The following is an 18,066-nucleotide window of genomic DNA, read 5'->3' as shown; positions in this document are numbered from 1 at the left end:
GACCCAACGCCAACGTCTGACAACACCACGCGCCTGGGGTCCGGAAGAGGTGCAGGCTGACTCGGCATGGAACCTGGAAGCTCACCATGTCGTTTCCCAGGTCCGGCTGCATCTGCCCAGAGGATTCCGGAGGCCTCCTCGACCAGGGGCCCAATCACGTGTGTGGCCTTGGCAGCCAAAGACGGATCCTGACCGGCACGGTCCCTTGTGCCCTCAACTCAGCCCTTCGGGGAGAACACTGCCCTGTTGTGGGTTGGGCACCTGGAGCCTCCTGGGACCTAACCCTAACCCTAACCGTACCCCGAACCGGGACCCTCCACCGCAACGTAAGCCGGCCTCGAACCCTAACCCTGAAATGGAGCCGCCTTGTGGCATGGGCCCTCACTTCAGCCCTCGAGGGAGATCACGAGACTGGAGTCGATTCAGCCCTGGCGACGTCCCTGGACCAAACCCTAACCCTAGCTAAGGCTCCCTCCCCATGGGGACCCCATGCCAAAGTCTGACAAGACCACGCGCCTGGGGTCCAGAGACGGTGCAGGCTGACTCGGCATGGAAGCTGCAAGCTCACCATGTGGTTTCCCAGGCCCGTGTGCAGCTGACCGAGAGGATTCCGGAGGCCTCCTCGAACAGGGGCCGATCGACGTGTGTGGACTTGGCAGCCAAAGACGGATCCTGACCGGCACGGTCCCTTGTGCCCTCAACTCAGGCCTTCGCGAAGACCACTGCCCTGCTGTGGGTTCGGCGCCTGGAGCCTCCTGGGACCTAACCCTAACCCTAACCCCACACCGAACGGGGACCCTCCACCGAAACCTAAGCCGGCCTCGACCCCTAACCCTGCACTGGAGCCGCCTTGCTGCATGGGCCCCTCACTTCAGCCCTCGAGGGAGATCACGAGACCGGAGTCGCTTCGGCCCTGGCCACGTCCCTGGACCGAACCCTAACCCTAGCTAAGGCTCTCTCCCCAAGAGGACCCAACGCCAACGTCTGACAACACCACGCGCCTGGGGTCCGGAAGAGGTGCAGGCTGACTCGGCATGGAAGCTGGAAGCTCACCAGGTCGTTTGCCAGGCCCGGCTGCAGCTGCCCAGAGGATTCCGGAGGCCTCCTCGACCAGGGGCCCAATCACGTGTGTGGCCTTGGCAGCCAAAGACGGATCCTGACCGGCACAGTCCCTTGTGCCCTCAACTCAGCCCTTCGGGGAGAACACTGCCCTGTTGTGGGTTGGGCGCCTGGAGCCTCCTGGGACCTAACCCTAACCCTAACCGTACCCCGAACCGGGACCCTCCACCGCAACGTAAGCCGGCCTCGAACCCTAACCCTGAAATGGAGCCGCCTTGTGGCATGGGACCTCACTTCAGCCCTCGAGGGAGATCACGAGACTGGAGTCGATTCAGCCCTGGCGACGTCCCTGGACCAAACCCTAACCCTAGCTAAGGCTCCCTCCCCATGGGGACCCCATGCCAAAGTCTGACAAGACCACGCGCCTGGGGTCCAGAGGCGGTGCAGGCTGACTCGGCATGGAAGCTGCAAGCTCACCATGTGGTTTCCCAGGCCCGTGTGCAGCTGACCGAGAGGATTCCGGAGGCCTCCTCGAACAGGGGCCGATCGACGTGTGTGGCCTTGGCAGCCAAAGACGGATCCTGACCGGCACGGTCCCTTGTGCCCTCAACTCAGGCCTTCGGGAAGACCACTGCCCTGCTGTGGGTTCGGCGCCTGGAGCCTCCTGGGACCTAACCCTAACCCTAACCCCACACCGAACGGGGACCCTCCACCGAAACCTAAGCCGGCCTCGACCCCTAACCCTGCACTGGAGCCGCCTTGCTGCATGGGCCCTCACTTCAGCCCTCGAGGGAGATCACGAGACCGGAGTCGCTTCGGCCCTGGCCACGTCCCTGGACCGAACCCTAACCCTAGCTAAGGCTCTCTCCCCAAGAGGACCCAATGCCAACGTCTGACAACACCACGCGCCTGGGGTCCGGAAGAGGTGCAGGCTGACTCGGCATGGAACCTGGAAGCTCACCAGGTCGTTTCCCAGGCCCGGCTGCAGCTGCCCAGAGGATTCCGGAGGCCTCCTCGACCAGGGGCCCAATCACGTGTGTGGCCTTGGCAGCCAACGACGGATCCTGACCGGCACGGTCCCTTGTGCCCTCAAGTCAGCCCTTCGGGGAGAACACTGCCCTGCTGTGGGTTGGGCGCCTGGAGCCTCCTGGGACCTAACCCTAACCCTAACCGTACCCCGAACCGGGACCCTCCACCGCAACGTAAGCCTGCCTCGAACCCTAACCCTGCAATGGAGCCGCCTTGTGGCATGGGCCCTCACTTCAGCCCTCGAGGGAGATCACGAGACTGGAGTCGATTCAGCCCTGGCGACGTCCCTGGACCAAACCCTAACCCTAGCTAAGGCTCCCTCCCCATGGGGACCCCATGCCAAAGTCTGACAAGACCACGTGCCTGGGGTCCAGAGGCGGTGCAGGCTGACTCGGTATGGAAGCTGCAAGCTCACCATGTGGTTTCCCAGGCCCGTGTGCAGATGACCGAGAGGATTCCGGAGGCCTCCTCGAACAGGGGCCGATCGACGTGTGTGGCCTTGGCAGCCAAAGACGGATCCTGACCGGCACGGTCCCTTGTGCCCTCAACTCAGGCCTTCGGGAAGACCACTGCCCTGCTGTGGGTTCGGCGCCTGGAGCCTCCTGGGACCTAACCCTAACCCTAACCCCACACCGAACGGGGACCCTCCACCGAAACCTAAGCCGGCCTCGACCCCTAACCCTGCACTGGAGCCGCCTTGCTGCATGGGCCCTCACTTCAGCCCTCGAGGGAGATCACGAGACCGGAGTCGCTTCGGCCCTGGCCACGTCCCTGGACCGAACCCTAACCCTAGCTAAGGCTCTCTCCCCAAGAGGACCCAATGCCAACGTCTGACAACACCACGCGCCTGGGGTCCGGAAGAGGTGCAGGCTGACTCGGCATGGAACCTGGAAGCTCACCAGGTCGTTTCCCAGGCCCGGCTGCAGCTGCCCAGAGGATTCCGGAGGCCTCCTCGACCAGGGGCCCAATCACGTGTGTGGCCTTGGCAGCCAAAGACGGATCCTGACCGGCACGGTCCCTTGTGCCCTCCACTCAGCCCTTCGGGGAGAACACTGCCCTGCTGTGGGTTGGGCGCCTCGAGCCTCCTGGGACCTAACCCTAACCCTAACCATACCCCGAACCGGGACCCTCCACCGCAACGTAAGCCTGCCTCGAACCCTAACCCTGCAATGGAGCCGCCTTGTGGCATGGGCCCTCACTTCAGCCCTCGAGGGAGATCACGAGACCGGAGTCGCTTCGGCCCTGGCCACGTCCCTGGACCGAACCCTAACCCTAGCTAAGGCTCTCTCCCCAAGAGGACCCAATGCCAACGTCTGACAACACCACGCGCCTGGCGTCCGGAAGAGGTGCAGGCTGATTCGGCATGGAACCTGGAAGCTCACCATGTCGTTTCCCAGGCCCGGCTGCAGCTGCCCAGAGGATTCCGGAGGCCTCCTCGACCAGGGGCCCAATCACGTGTGTGGCCTTGGCAGCCAAAGACGGATCCTGACCGGCACGGTCCCTTGTGCCCTCAACTCAGCCCTTCGGGGAGAACACTGCCCTGCTGTGGGTTGGGCGCCTCGAGCCTCCTGGGACCTAACCCTAACCCTAACCGTACCCCGAACCGGGACCCTCCACCGCAACGTAAGCCTGCCTCGAACCCTAACCCTGCAATGGAGCCGCCTTGTGGCATGGGCCCTCACTTCAGCCCTCGAGGGAGATCACGAGACTGGAGTCGATTCAGCCCTGGCGACGTCCCTGGACCAAACCCTAACCCTAGCTAAGGCTCCCTCCCCATGGGGACCCCATGCCAAAGTCTGACAAGACCACGCGCCTGGGGTCCAGAGACGGTGCAGGCTGACTCGGCATGGAAGCTGCAAGCTCACCATGTGGTTTCCCAGGCCCGTGTGCAGCTGACCGAGAGGATTCCGGAGGCCTCCTCGAACAGGGGCCGATCGACGTCTGTGGCCTTGGCAGCCAAAGACGGATCCTGACCGGCACGGTCCCTTGTGCCCTCAACTCAGGCCTTCGGGAAGACCACTGCCCTGCTGTGTGTTCGGCGCCTGGAGCCTCCTCGGACCTAACCCTAACCCTAACCCCACACCGAACGGGGACCCTCCACCGAAACCTAAGCCGGCCTCGACCCCTAACCCTGCACTGGAGCCGCCTTGCTGCATGGGCCCTCACTTCAGCCCTCGAGGGAGATCACGAGACCGGAGTCGCTTCGGCCCTGGCCACGTCCCTGGACCGAACCCTAACCCTAGCTAAGGCTCTCTCCCCAAGAGGACCCAACGCCAACGTCTGACAACACCACGCGCCTGGGGTCCGGAAGAGGTGCAGGCTGACTCGGCATGGAAGCTGGAAGCTCACCAGGTCGTTTGCCAGGACCGGCTGCAGCTGCCCAGAGGATTCCGGAGGCCTCCTCGACCAGGGGCCCAATCACGTGTGTGGCCTTGGCAGCCAAAGACGGATCCTGACCGGCACGGTCCCTTGTGCCCTCCACTCAGCCCTTCGGGGAGAACACTGCCCTGTTGTGGGTTGGGCGCCTGGAGCCTCCTGGGACCTAACCCTAACCCTAACCGTACCCCGAACCGGGACCCTCCACCGCAACGTAAGCCGGCCTCGAACCCTAACCCTGAAATGGAGCCGCCTTGTGGCATGGGACCTCACTTCAGCCCTCGAGGGAGATCACGAGACTGGAGTCGATTCAGCCCTGGCGACGTCCCTGGACCAAACCCTAACCCTAGCTAAGGCTCCCTCCCCATGGGGACCCCATGCCAAAGTCTGACAAGACCACGCGCCTGGGGTCCAGAGGCGGTGCAGGCTGACTCGGCATGGAAGCTGCAAGCTCACCATGTGGTTTCCCAGGCCCGTGTGCAGATGACCGAGAGGATTCCGGAGGCCTCCTCGAACAGGGGCCGATCGACGTGTGTGGACTTGGCAGCCAAAGACGGATCCTGACCGGCACGGTCCCTTGTGCCCTCAACTCAGGCCTTCGGGAAGACCACTGCCCTGCTGTGGGTTCGGCGCCTGGAGCCTCCTGGGACCTAACCCTAACCCTAACCCCACACCGAACGGGGACCCTCCACCGAAACCTAAGCCGGCCTCGACCCCTAACCCTGCACTGGAGCCGCCTTGCTGCATGGGCCCTCACTTCAGCCCTCGAGGGAGATCACGAGACCGGAGTCGCTTCGGCCCTGGCCACGTCCCTGGACCGAACCCTAACCCTAGCTAAGGCTCTCTCCCCAAGAGGACCCAATGCCAACGTCTGACAACACCACGCGCCTGGGGTCCGGAAGAGGTGCAGGCTGACTCGGCATGGAACCTGGAAGCTCACCAGGTCGTTTCCCAGGCCCGGCTGCAGCTGCCCAGAGGATTCCGGAGGCCTCCTCGACCAGGGGCCCAATCACGTGTGTGGCCTTGGCAGCCAAAGACGGATCCTGACCGGCACGGTCCCTTGTGCCCTCAACTCAGCCCTTCGGGGAGAACACTGCCCTGCTGTGGGTTGGGCGCCTGGAGCCTCCTGGGACCTAACCCTAACCCTAACCGTACCCCGAACCGGGACCCTCCACCGCAAGGTAAGCCGGCCTCGAACCCTAACCCTGCAATGGAGCCGCCTTGTGGCATGGGCCCTCACTTCAGCCCTCGAGGGAGATCACGAGACTGGAGTGGATTCAGCCCTGGCCACGTCCCTGGACCAAACCCTAACCCTAGCTAAGGCTCGCTCCCCATGGGGACCCCATGCCAAAGTCTGACAAGACCACGCGCCTGGGGTCCAGAGGCGGTGCAGGCTGACTCGGCATGGAAGCTGCAAGCTCACCATGTGGTTTCCCAGGCCCGTGTGCAGCTGACCGAGAGGATTCCGGAGGCCTCCTCGAACAGGGGCCGATCGACGTGTGTGGCCTTGGCAGCCAAAGACGGATCCTGACCGGCACGGTCCCTTGTGCCCTCAACTCAGGCCTTCGGGAAGACCACTGCCCTGCTGTGGGTTCGGCGCCTGGAGCCTCCTGGGACCTAACCCTAACCCTAACCCCACACCGAACGGGGACCCTCCACCGAAACCTAAGCCGGCCTCGACCCCTAACCCTGCACTGGAGCCGCCTTGGTGCATGGGCCCTCACTTCAGCCCTCGAGGGAGATCACGAGACCGGAGTCGCTTCGGCCCTGGCCACGTCCCTGGACCGAACCCTAACCCTAGCTAAGGCTCTCTCCCCAAGAGGACCCAATGCCAACGTCTGACAACACCACGCGCCTGGGGTCCGGAAGAGGTGCAGGCTGACTCGGCATGGAACCTGGAAGCTCACCAGGTCGTTTCCCAGGCCCGGCTGCAGCTGCCCAGAGGATTCCGGAGGCCTCCTCGACCAGGGGCCCAATCACGTGTGTGGCCTTGGCAGCCAACGACGGATCCTGACCGGCACGATCCCTTGTGCCCTCAAGTCAGCCCTTCGGGGAGAACACTGCCCTGCTGTGGGTTGGGCGCCTGGAGCCTCCTGGGACCTAACCCTAACCCTAACCGTACCCCGAACCGGGACCCTCCACCGCAACGTAAGCCTGCCTCGTACCCTAACCCTGCAATGGAGCCGCCTTGTGGCATGGGCCCTCACTTCAGCCCTCGAGGGAGATCACGAGACTGGAGTCGATTCAGCCCTGGCGACGTCCCTGGACCAAACCCTAACCCTAGCTAAGGCTCCCTCCCCATGGGGACCCCATGCCAAAGTCTGACAAGACCACGCGCCTGGGGTCCAGAGGCGGTGCAGGCTGACTCGGTATGGAAGCTGCAAGCTCACCATGTGGTTTCCCAGGCCCGTGTGCAGATGACCGAGAGGATTCCGGAGGCCTCCTCGAACAGGGGCCGATCGACGTGTGTGGACTTGGCAGCCAAAGACGGATCCTGACCTGCACGGTCCCTTGTGCCCTCAACTCAGGCCTTCGGGAAGACCACTGCCCTGCTGTGGGTTCGGCGCCTGGAGCCTCCTGGGACCTAACCCTAACCCTAACCCCACACCGAACGGGGACCCTCCACCGAAACCTAAGCCGGCCTCGACCCCTAACCCTGCACTGGAGCCGCCTTGCTGCATGGGCCCTCACTTCAGCCCTCGAGGGAGATCACGAGACCGGAGTCGCTTCGGCCCTGGCCACGTCCCTGGACCGAACCCTAACCCTAGCTAAGGCTCTCTCCCCAAGAGGACCCAACGCCAACGTCTGACAACACCACGCGCCTGGGGTCCGGAAGAGGTGCAGGCTGACTCGGCATGGAACCTGGAAGCTCACCAGGTCGTTTCCCAGGCCCGGCTGCAGCTGCCCAGAGGATTCCGGAGGCCTCCTCGACCAGGGGCCCAATCACGTGTGTGGCCTTGGCAGCCAAAGACGGATCCTGACCGGCACGGTCCCTTGTGCCCTCCACTCAGCCCTTCGGGGAGAACACTGCCCTGCTGTGGGTTGGGCGCCTCGAGCCTCCTGGGACCTAACCCTAACCCTAACCGTACCCCGAACCGGGACCCTCCACCGCAACGTAAGCCTGCCTCGAACCCTAACCCTGCAATGGAGCCGCCTTGTGGCATGGGCCCTCACTTCAGCCCTCGAGGGAGATCACGAGACTGGAGTGGATTCAGCCCTGGCCACGTCCCTGGACCAAACCCTAACCCTAGCTAAGGCTCCCTCCCCATGGGGACCCCATTGCAAAGTCTGACAAGACCACGCGCCTGGGGTCCAGAGGCGGTGCAGGCTGACTCGGTATGGAAGCTGCAAGCTCACCATGTGGTTTCCCAGGCCCGTGTGCAGCTGACCGAGAGGATTCCGGAGGCCTCCTCGAACAGGGGCCGATCGACGTCTGTGGCCTTGGCAGCCAAAGACGGATCCTGACCGGCACGGTCCCTTGTGCCCTCAACTCAGGCCTTCGGGAAGACCACTGCCCTGCTGTGGGTTCGGCGCCTGGAGCCTCCTGGGACCTAACCCTAACCCTAACCCCACACCGAACGGGGACCCTCCACCGAAACCTAAGCCGGCCTCGACCCCTAACCCTGCACTGGAGCCGCCTTGCTGCATGGGCCCTCACTTCAGCCCTCGAGGGAGATCACGAGACCGGAGTCGCTTCGGCCCTGGCCACGTCCCTGGACCGAACCCTAACCCTAGCTAAGGCTCTCTCCCCAAGAGGACCCAATGCCAACGTCTGACAACACCACGCGCCTGGGGTCCGGAAGAGGTGCAGGCTGACTCGGCATGGAACCTGGAAGCTCACCAGGTCGTTTCCCAGGCCCGGCTGCAGCTGCCCAGAGGATTCCGGAGGCCTCCTCGACCAGGGGCCCAATCACGTGTGTGGCCTTGGCAGCCAAAGACGGATCCTGACCGGCACGGTCCCTTGTGCCCTCAACTCAGCCCTTCGGGGAGAACACTGCCCTGCTGTGGGTTGGGCGCCTGGAGCCTCCTGGGACCTAACCCTAACCCTAACCGTACCCCGAACCGGGACCCTCCACCGCAACGTAAGCCGGCCTCGAACCCTAACCCTGCAATGGAGCCGCCTTGTGGCATGGGCCCTCACTTCAGCCCTCGAGGGAGATCACGAGACTGGAGTGGATTCAGCCCTGGCCACGTCCCTGGACCAAACCCTAACCCTAGCTAAGGCTCGCTCCCCATGGGGACCCCATGCCAAAGTCTGACAAGACCATGCGCCTGGGGTCCAGAGGCGGTGCAGGCTGACTCGGCATGGAAGCTGCAAGCTCACCATGTGGTTTCCCAGGCCCGTGTGCAGCTGACCGAGAGGATTCCGGAGGCCTCCTCGAACAGGGGCCGATCGACGTCTGTGGCCTTGGCAGCCAAAGACGGATCCTGACCGGCACGGTCCCTTGTGCCCTCAACTCAGGCCTTCGGGAAGACCACTGCCCTGCTGTGGGTTCGGCGCCTGGAGCCTCCTGGGACCTAACCCTAACCCTAACCCCACACCGAACGGGGACCCTCCACCGAAACCTAAGCCGGCCTCGACCCCTAACCCTGCACTGGAGCCGCCTTGCTGCATGGGCCCTCACTTCAGCCCTCGAGGGAGATCACGAGACCGGAGTCGCTTCGGCCCTGGCCACGTCCCTGGACCGAACCCTAACCCTAGCTAAGGCTCTCTCCCCAAGAGGACCCAATGCCAACGTCTGACAACACCACGCGCCTGGGGTCCGGAAGAGGTGCAGGCTGACTCGGCATGGAACCTGGAAGCTCACCATGTCGTTTGCCAGGCCCGGCTGCAGCTGCCCAGAGGATTCCGGAGGCCTCCTCGACCAGGGGCCCAATCACGTGTGTGGTCTTGGCAGCCAACGACGGATCCTGACCGGCACGGTCCCTTGTGCCCTCAAGTCAGCCCTTCGGGGAGAACACTGCCCTGCTGTGGGTTGGGCACCTGGAGCCTCCTGGGACCTAACCCTAACCCTAACCGTACCCCGAACTGGGACCCTCCACCGCAACGTAAGCCTGCCTCGAACCCTAACCCTGCAATGGAGCCGCCTTCTGGCATGGGCCCTCACTTCAGCCCTCGAGGGAGATCACGAGACTGGAGTCGATTCAGCCCTGGCGACGTCCCTGGACCAAACCCTAACCCTAGCTAAGGCTCCCTCCCCATGGGGACCCCATGCCAAAGTCTGACAAGACCACGCGCCTGGGGTCCAGAGGCGGTGCAGGCTGACTCGGCATGGAAGCTGCAAGCTCACCATGTGGTTTCCCAGGCCCGTGTGCAGCTGACCGAGAGGATTCCGGAGGCCTCCTCGAACAGGGGCCGATCGACGTGTGTGGCCTTGGCAGCCAAAGACGGATCCTGACCGGCACGGTCCCTTGTGCCCTCAACTCAGGCCTTCGGGAAGACCACTGCCCTGCTGTGGGTTCGGCGCCTGGAGCCTCCTGGGACCTAACCCTAACCCTAACCCCACACCGAACGGGGACCCTCCACCGAAACCTAAGCCGGCCTCGACCCCTAACCCTGCACTGGAGCCGCCTTGCTGCATGGGCCCTCACTTCAGCCCTCGAGGGAGATCACGAGACCGGAGTCGCTTCGGCCCTGGCCACGTCCCTGGACCGAACCCTAACCCTAGCTAAGGCTCTCTCCCCAAGAGGACCCAATGCCAACGTCTGACAACACCACGCGCCTGGGGTCCGGAAGAGGTGCAGGCTGACTCGGCATGGAACCTGGAAGCTCACCAGGTCGTTTCCCAGGCCCGGCTGCAGCTGCCCAGAGGATTCCGGAGGCCTCCTCGACCAGAGGCCCAATCACGTGTGTGGCCTTGGCAGCCAAAGACGGATCCTGACCGGCACGGTCCCTTGTGCCCTCAACTCAGCCCGTCGGGGAGAACACTGCCCTGCTGTCGGTTGGGCGCCTGGAGACTCCTGGGACCTAACCCTAACCCTAACCGTACCCCGAACCGGGACCCTCCACCGCAACGTAAGCCGGCCTCGAACCCTAACCCTGCAATGGAGCCGCCTTGTGGCATGGGCCCTCACTTCAGCCCTCGAGGGAGATCACGAGACTGGAGTGGATTCAGCCCTGGCCACGTCCCTGGACCAAACCCTAACCCTAGCTAAGGCTCCCTCCCCATGGGGACCCCATGCCAAAGTCTGACAAGACCACGCGCCTGGGGTCCAGAGGCGGTGCAGGCTGACTCAGCATGGAAGCTGCAAGCTCACCATGTGGTTTCCCAGGCCCGTGTGCAGCTGACCGAGAGGATTCCGGAGGCCTCCTCGAACAGGGGCCGATCGACGTGTGTGGCCTTGGCAGCCAAAGACGGATCCTGACCGGCACGGTCCCTTGTGCCCTCAACTCAGGCCTTCGGGAAGACCACTGCACTGCTGTGGGTTCGGCGCCTGGAGCCTCCTGGGACCTAACCCTAACCCTAACCCCACACCGAACGGGGACCCTCCACCGAAACCTAAGCCGGCCTCGACCCCTAACCCTGCACTGGAGCCGCCTTGCTGCATGGGCCCTCACTTCAGCCCTCGAGGGAGATCACGAGACCGGAGTCGCTTTGGCCCTGGCCACGTCCCTGGACCGAACCCTAACCCTAGCTAAGGCTCTCTCCCCAAGAGGACCCAATGCCAACGTCTGACAACACCACGCGCCTGGGGTCCGGAAGAGGTGCAGGCTGACTCGGCATGGAACCTGGAAGCTCACCAGGTCGTTTCCCAGGCCCGGCTGCAGCTGCCCAGAGGATTCCGGAGGCCTCCTCGACCAGGGGCCCAATCACGTGTGTGGCCTTGGCAGCCAAAGACGGATCCTGACCGGCACGGTCCCTTGTGCCCTCAAGTCAGCCCTTCGGGGAGAACACTGCCCTGCTGTGGGTTGGGCGCCTGGAGCCTCCTGGGACCTAACCCTAACCCTAACCGTACCCCGAACCGGGACCCTCCACCGCAACGTAAGCCTGCCTCGAACCCTAACCCTGCAATGGAGCCGCCTTCTGGCATGGGCCCTCACTTCAGCCCTCGAGGGAGATCACGAGACTGGAGTCGATTCAGCCCTGGCGACGTCCCTGGACCAAACCCTAACCCTAGCTAAGGCTCCCTCCCCATGGTGACCCCATGCCAAAGTCTGACAAGACCACGCGCCTGGGGTCCAGAGGCGGTGCAGGCTGACTCGGCATGGAAGCTGCAAGCTCACCATGTGGTTTCCCAGGCCCGTGTGCAGCTGACCGAGAGGATTCCGGAGGCCTCCTCGAACAGGGGCCGATCGACGTGTGTGGACTTGGCAGCCAAAGACGGATCCTGACCGGCACGGTCCCTTGTGCCCTCAACTCAGGCCTTCGGGAAGACCACTGCCCTGCTGTGGGTTCGGCGCCTGGAGCCTCCTGGGACCTAACCCTAACCCTAACCCCACACCGAACGGGGACCCTCCACCGAAACCTAAGCCGGCCTCGACCCCTAACCCTGCACTGGAGCCGCCTTGCTGCATGGGCCCTCACTTCAGCCCTCGAGGGAGATCACGAGACCGGAGTCGCTTCGGCCCTGGCCACGTCCCTGGACCGAACCCTAACCCTAGCTAAGGCTCTCTCCCCAAGAGGACCCAATGCCAACGTCTGACAACACCACGCGCCTGGGGTCCGGAAGAGGTGCAGGCTGACTCGGCATGGAACCTGGAAGCTCACCAGGTCGTTTCCCAGGCCCGGCTGCAGCTGCCCAGAGGATTCCGGAGGCCTCCTCGACCAGGGGCCCAATCACGTGTGTGGCCTTGGCAGCCAAAGACGGATCCTGACCGGCACGGTCCCTTGTGCCCTCAACTCAGCCCTTCGGGGAGAACACTGCCCTGCTGTGGGTTGGGCGCCTGGAGCCTCCTGGGACCTAACCCTAACCCTAACCGTACCCCGAACCGGGACCCTCCACCGCAACGTAAGCCTGCCTCGAACCCTAACCCTGCAATGGAGCCGCCTTGTGGCATGGGCCCTCACTTCAGCCCTCGAGGGAGATCACGAGACTGGAGTGGATTCAGCCCTGGCGACGTCCCTGGACCAAACCCTAACCCTAGCTAAGGCTCCCTCCCCATGGGGACCCCATGCCAAAGTCTGACAAGACCACGCGCCTGGGGTCCAGAGACGGTGCAGGCTGACTCGGCATGGAAGCTGCAAGCTCACCATGTGGTTTCCCAGGCCCGTGTGCAGATGACCGAGAGGATTCCGGAGGCTTCCTCGAACAGGGGCCGATCGACGTCTGTGGCCTTGGCAGCCAAAGACGGATCCTGACCGGCACGGTCCCTTGTGCCCTCAACTCAGGCCTTCGGGAAGACCACTGCCCTGCTGTGGGTTCGGCGCCTGGAGCCTCCTGGGACCTAACCCTAACCCTAACCCCACACCGAACGGGGACCCTCCACCGAAACCTAAGCCGGCCTCGACCCCTAACCCTGCACTGGAGCCGCCTTGCTGCATGGGCCCTCACTTCAGCCCTCGAGGGAGATCACGAGACCGGAGTCGCTTCGGCCCTGGCCACGTCCCTGGACCGAACCCTAACCCTAGCTAAGGCTCTCTCCCCAAGAGGACCCAATGCCAACGTCTGACAACACCACGCGCCTGGGGTCCGGAAGAGGTGCAGGTGACTCGGCATGGAACCTGGAAGCTCACCAGGTCGTTTCCCAGGCCCGGCTGCAGCTGCCCAGAGGATTCCGGAGGCCTCCTCGACCAGGGGCCCAATCACGTGTGTGGCCTTGGCAGCCAAAGACGGATCCTGACCGGCACGGTCCCTTGTGCCCTCAAGTCAGCCCTTCGGGGAGAACACTGCCCTGCTGTGGGTTGGGCGCCTGGAGCCTCCTGGGACCTAACCCTAACCCTAACCGTACCCCGAACCGGGACCCTCCACCGCAACGTAAGCCTGCCTCGAACCCTAACCCTGCAATGGAGCCGCCTTGTGGCATGGGCCCTCACTTCAGCCCTCGAGGGAGATCACGAGACTGGAGTCGATTCAGCCCTGGCGACGTCCCTGGACCAAACCCTAACCCTAGCTAAGGCTCCCTCCCCATGGGGACCCCATGCCAAAGTCTGACAAGACCACGCGCCTGGGGTCCAGAGGCGGTGCAGGCTGACTCGGCATGGAAGCTGCAAGCTCACCATGTGGTTTCCCAGGCCCGTGTGCAGCTGACCGAGAGGATTCCGGAGGCCTCCTCGAACAGGGGCCGATCGACGTGTGTGGACTTGGCAGCCAAAGACGGATCCTGACCGGCACGGTCCCTTGTGCCCTCAACTCAGGCCTTCGGGAAGACCACTGCCCTGCTGTGGGTTCGGCGCCTGGAGCCTCCTGGGACCTAACCCTAACCCTAACCCCACACCGAACGGGGACCCTCCACCGAAACCTAAGCCGGCCTCGACCCCTAACCCTGCACTGGAGCCGCCTTGCTGCATGGGCCCTCACTTCAGCCCTCGAGGGAGATCACGAGACCGGAGTCGCTTCGGCCCTGGCCACGTCCCTGGACCGAACCCTAACCCTAGCTAAGGCTCTCTCCCCAAGAGGACCCAATGCCAACGTCTGACAACACCACGCGCCTGGGGTCCGGAAGAGGTGCAGGCTGACTCGGCATGGAACCTGGAAGCTCACCAGGTCGTTTCCCAGGCCCGGCTGCAGCTGCCCAGAGGATTCCGGAGGCCTCCTCGACCAGGGGCCCAATCACGTGTGTGGCCTTGGCAGCCAAAGACGGATCCTGACCGGCACGGTCCCTTGTGCCCTCAACTCAGCCCTTCGGGGAGAACACTGCCCTGCTGTGGGTTGGGCGCCTGGAGCCTCCTGGGACCTAACCCTAACCCTAACCGTACCCCGAACCGGGACCCTCCACCGCAACGTAAGCCGGCCTCGAACCCTAACCCTGCAATGGAGCCGCCTTGTGGCATGGGCCCTCACTTCAGCCCTCGAGGGAGATCACGAGACTGGAGTGGATTCAGCCCTGGCCACGTCCCTGGACCAAACCCTAACCCTAGCTAAGGCTCGCTCCCCATGGGGACCCCATGCCAAAGTCTGACAAGACCATGCGCCTGGGGTCCAGAGGCGGTGCAGGCTGACTCGGCATGGAAGCTGCAAGCTCACCATGTGGTTTCCCAGGCCCGTGTGCAGCTGACCGAGAGGATTCCGGAGGCCTCCTCGAACAGGGGCCGATCGACGTCTGTGGCCTTGGCAGCCAAAGACGGATCCTGACCGGCACGGTCCCTTGTGCCCTCAACTCAGGCCTTCGGGAAGACCACTGCCCTGCTGTGGGTTCGGCGCCTGGAGCCTCCTGGGACCTAACCCTAACCCTAACCCCACACCGAACGGGGACCCTCCACCGAAACCTAAGCCGGCCTCGACCCCTAACCCTGCACTGGAGCCGCCTTGCTGCATGGGCCCTCACTTCAGCCCTCGAGGGAGATCACGAGACCGGAGTCGCTTCGGCCCTGGCCACGTCCCTGGACCGAACCCTAACCCTAGCTAAGGCTCTCTCCCCAAGAGGACCCAATGCCAACGTCTGACAACACCACGCGCCTGGGGTCCGGAAGAGGTGCAGGCTGACTCGGCATGGAACCTGGAAGCTCACCATGTCGTTTGCCAGGCCCGGCTGCAGCTGCCCAGAGGATTCCGGAGGCCTCCTCGACCAGGGGCCCAATCACGTGTGTGGTCTTGGCAGCCAACGACGGATCCTGACCGGCACGGTCCCTTGTGCCCTCAAGTCAGCCCTTCGGGGAGAACACTGCCCTGCTGTGGGTTGGGCACCTGGAGCCTCCTGGGACCTAACCCTAACCCTAACCGTACCCCGAACTGGGACCCTCCACCGCAACGTAAGCCTGCCTCGAACCCTAACCCTGCAATGGAGCCGCCTTCTGGCATGGGCCCTCACTTCAGCCCTCGAGGGAGATCACGAGACTGGAGTCGATTCAGCCCTGGCGACGTCCCTGGACCAAACCCTAACCCTAGCTAAGGCTCCCTCCCCATGGGGACCCCATGCCAAAGTCTGACAAGACCACGCGCCTGGGGTCCAGAGGCGGTGCAGGCTGACTCGGCATGGAAGCTGCAAGCTCACCATGTGGTTTCCCAGGCCCGTGTGCAGCTGACCGAGAGGATTCCGGAGGCCTCCTCGAACAGGGGCCGATCGACGTGTGTGGCCTTGGCAGCCAAAGACGGATCCTGACCGGCACGGTCCCTTGTGCCCTCAACTCAGGCCTTCGGGAAGACCACTGCCCTGCTGTGGGTTCGGCGCCTGGAGCCTCCTGGGACCTAACCCTAACCCTAACCCCACACCGAACGGGGACCCTCCACCGAAACCTAAGCCGGCCTCGACCCCTAACCCTGCACTGGAGCCGCCTTGCTGCATGGGCCCTCACTTCAGCCCTCGAGGGAGATCACGAGACCGGAGTCGCTTCGGCCCTGGCCACGTCCCTGGACCGAACCCTAACCCTAGCTAAGGCTCTCTCCCCAAGAGGACCCAATGCCAACGTCTGACAACACCACGCGCCTGGGGTCCGGAAGAGGTGCAGGCTGACTCGGCATGGAACCTGGAAGCTCACCAGGTCGTTTCCCAGGCCCGGCTGCAGCTGCCCAGAGGATTCCGGAGGCCTCCTCGACCAGAGGCCCAATCACGTGTGTGGCCTTGGCAGCCAAAGACGGATCCTGACCGGCACGGTCCCTTGTGCCCTCAACTCAGCCCGTCGGGGAGAACACTGCCCTGCTGTCGGTTGGGCGCCTGGAGACTCCTGGGACCTAACCCTAACCCTAACCGTACCCCGAACCGGGACCCTCCACCGCAACGTAAGCCGGCCTCGAACCCTAACCCTGCAATGGAGCCGCCTTGTGGCATGGGCCCTCACTTCAGCCCTCGAGGGAGATCACGAGACTGGAGTGGATTCAGCCCTGGCCACGTCCCTGGACCAAACCCTAACCCTAGCTAAGGCTCCCTCCCCATGGGGACCCCATGCCAAAGTCTGACAAGACCACGCGCCTGGGGTCCAGAGGCGGTGCAGGCTGACTCAGCATGGAAGCTGCAAGCTCACCATGTGGTTTCCCAGGCCCGTGTGCAGCTGACCGAGAGGATTCCGGAGGCCTCCTCGAACAGGGGCCGATCGACGTGTGTGGCCTTGGCAGCCAAAGACGGATCCTGACCGGCACGGTCCCTTGTGCCCTCAACTCAGGCCTTCGGGAAGACCACTGCACTGCTGTGGGTTCGGCGCCTGGAGCCTCCTGGGACCTAACCCTAACCCTAACCCCACACCGAACGGGGACCCTCCACCGAAACCTAAGCCGGCCTCGACCCCTAACCCTGCACTGGAGCCGCCTTGCTGCATGGGCCCTCACTTCAGCCCTCGAGGGAGATCACGAGACCGGAGTCGCTTTGGCCCTGGCCACGTCCCTGGACCGAACCCTAACCCTAGCTAAGGCTCTCTCCCCAAGAGGACCCAATGCCAACGTCTGACAACACCACGCGCCTGGGGTCCGGAAGAGGTGCAGGCTGACTCGGCATGGAACCTGGAAGCTCACCAGGTCGTTTCCCAGGCCCGGCTGCAGCTGCCCAGAGGATTCCGGAGGCCTCCTCGACCAGGGGCCCAATCACGTGTGTGGCCTTGGCAGCCAAAGACGGATCCTGACCGGCACGGTCCCTTGTGCCCTCAAGTCAGCCCTTCGGGGAGAACACTGCCCTGCTGTGGGTTGGGCGCCTGGAGCCTCCTGGGACCTAACCCTAACCCTAACCGTACCCCGAACCGGGACCCTCCACCGCAACGTAAGCCTGCCTCGAACCCTAACCCTGCAATGGAGCCGCCTTCTGGCATGGGCCCTCACTTCAGCCCTCGAGGGAGATCACGAGACTGGAGTCGATTCAGCCCTGGCGACGTCCCTGGACCAAACCCTAACCCTAGCTAAGGCTCCCTCCCCATGGTGACCCCATGCCAAAGTCTGACAAGACCACGCGCCTGGGGTCCAGAGGCGGTGCAGGCTGACTCGGCATGGAAGCTGCAAGCTCACCATGTGGTTTCCCAGGCCCGTGTGCAGCTGACCGAGAGGATTCCGGAGGCCTCCTCGAACAGGGGCCGATCGACGTGTGTGGACTTGGCAGCCAAAGACGGATCCTGACCGGCACGGTCCCTTGTGCCCTCAACTCAGGCCTTCGGGAAGACCACTGCCCTGCTGTGGGTTCGGCGCCTGGAGCCTCCTGGGACCTAACCCTAACCCTAACCCCACACCGAACGGGGACCCTCCACCGAAACCTAAGCCGGCCTCGACCCCTAACCCTGCACTGGAGCCGCCTTGCTGCATGGGCCCTCACTTCAGCCCTCGAGGGAGATCACGAGACCGGAGTCGCTTCGGCCCTGGCCACGTCCCTGGACCGAACCCTAACCCTAGCTAAGGCTCTCTCCCCAAGAGGACCCAATGCCAACGTCTGACAACACCACGCGCCTGGGGTCCGGAAGAGGTGCAGGCTGACTCGGCATGGAACCTGGAAGCTCACCAGGTCGTTTCCCAGGCCCGGCTGCAGCTGCCCAGAGGATTCCGGAGGCCTCCTCGACCAGGGGCCCAATCACGTGTGTGGCCTTGGCAGCC

Source organism: Panthera pardus, unplaced genomic scaffold (assembly GCF_024362965.1).
Source record: "Panthera pardus isolate Hobbes unplaced genomic scaffold, ASM2436296v1 HiC_scaffold_316, whole genome shotgun sequence".
Lineage (NCBI taxonomy): Eukaryota > Metazoa > Chordata > Mammalia > Carnivora > Felidae > Panthera > Panthera pardus.
This window is presented reverse-complemented; position numbering follows the sequence as displayed.